Here is a 1,585-nt window from a genome sequence, read left to right on the forward strand (position 1 = left end):
TTTGAAGTTAATTAAACCTTCTATTAAAAGAAACAACATTTGAAAAAATACCAAAATGAAAGAAAATCTCCAATTCACCAATACAGACTAGGAAAGCCACATGTTATATACTAAATTCACTCAAGCCCCATTCTGCCTTTGCACTACTTAAAAAAGTGACTGCTATCTTCAAACACAGAGTAAAGTATCTGCCTCAGACTTCATTTGGGACAAGATAAGATACTGAATGTGACCTTGGAATATGCCTTGGCCCTGACCACTCCACTAACCCTGGATGCAACTTTGCCGTAGGCTTCCTCTTCATCTCTTAAAAAGCCTCCTCATACCAGATAGAAAAGGCATTGGGAGGAGTATCATTGACCTTGGTCCAAAACTATAGGACTTTCACCTTGCTAGTTTCAGCATGAGCCCTTGGACCCCACAGGAACTCATACCAAACAGGATCACTGCTGGGCACCTGGCGATACTCCAGGTACTGTTCCTCCACCAAATCTTCAGAGATGAGTTTTCTAGGTTCCCCATAGATAAAGTGTTCCCTCCCAGCATGCATACCCATCACACTCAGCACTTCCCAGACAACCTTCTCAGGGGTGCAGCTGCCATCCAGAAAGATCACAATCAGAATATTTATCAGGAGACCAGTTTTGGGCATGCTCTGTTCATCACTTAGCATTCCATCATAGATAAGACCCAGGGCAATGACAAGAATATAGGAATGACTAGAGGGGTCTACTTCTATGTCAATGCCAAAGACCAGCTGCATGCACTCAGAGGCTTTGCTGAAGATCATGGGGAAGTGCTCCTGGTTATCTCTGATGACACTATTCAGCATTTCTGCATTGGTCACAGGCTCAGTCATTTGATACTTGAGGGGTAAGATAAGGTGTCATCTATGACATCACTATTCAAAGACTCAGTGCCTGGCAAGGCCTGGGAGTTTCTAAGACCCTAATTTTCCTGGTTGCTGAAGCCCTCATGGAATTGGCTCTATGGGCTAGAGGCCATGGTAGATAGGAAGGAACAGTTTCTCTGAGAACAATGGAAGGAACCCAGCATTCTGGTAGCACAAACATCCTTCATGGTACCCAGGATCTGAGAATAACAGGAATTAGAGGAAAAGGAAGAGGATGGACAATCAGAAAGAAAGAAAGAGGTGGCTTCCTGCACAACTATGGGGACTGGTACATCAACCAGACTAGTGCCACGCTTTAGGCCTTGCGATGCTTTTGTTGGTGTTTCTAATTTTGAGACATCATGACTTTCCTTGGGAATATCAGGCAAAAGGATGGACAGGAGCTTGGTGTTGGAGACTTACCAGCCTGGGGAGAGAAGGTATGTGTCAGGGCCTTAGCTGAGAACTGAACCCTTGGAACCCCTCACAAAGGCCCACTACAGGTCTTCTCTTTGGGCAATGCTCTAGGGCTATTCAAGTTCCTCTCCTGGTAGGCCTATTTCCTGAAAACCTGAGGCAGGAAGTGAGGCAACTTCTGTGGGTACAGCAAGCCCACAGAGCACAAGGCCCAGGGTTAATAGTAGGGCTTCTGGGGCCTGAGCTCTGTGGGACTCCCTCTGTCCTGGTTAGTGT

At 45.9% G+C, this 1,585-nt stretch overlaps 1 pseudogene; it reads right to left on the bottom strand.

The window, feature by feature from the left end:
- Positions 1 to 200: 200 nt before the first annotated feature.
- Positions 201 to 1,585, bottom strand: part of LOC107152551 — a 21,564-nt pseudogene continuing 20,179 nt past the window's right edge.

The sequence above is a fragment of the Marmota marmota genome, unplaced genomic scaffold (genome assembly GCF_001458135.2).
Source record: "Marmota marmota marmota unplaced genomic scaffold, marMar, whole genome shotgun sequence".
NCBI lineage: Eukaryota > Metazoa > Chordata > Mammalia > Rodentia > Sciuridae > Marmota > Marmota marmota.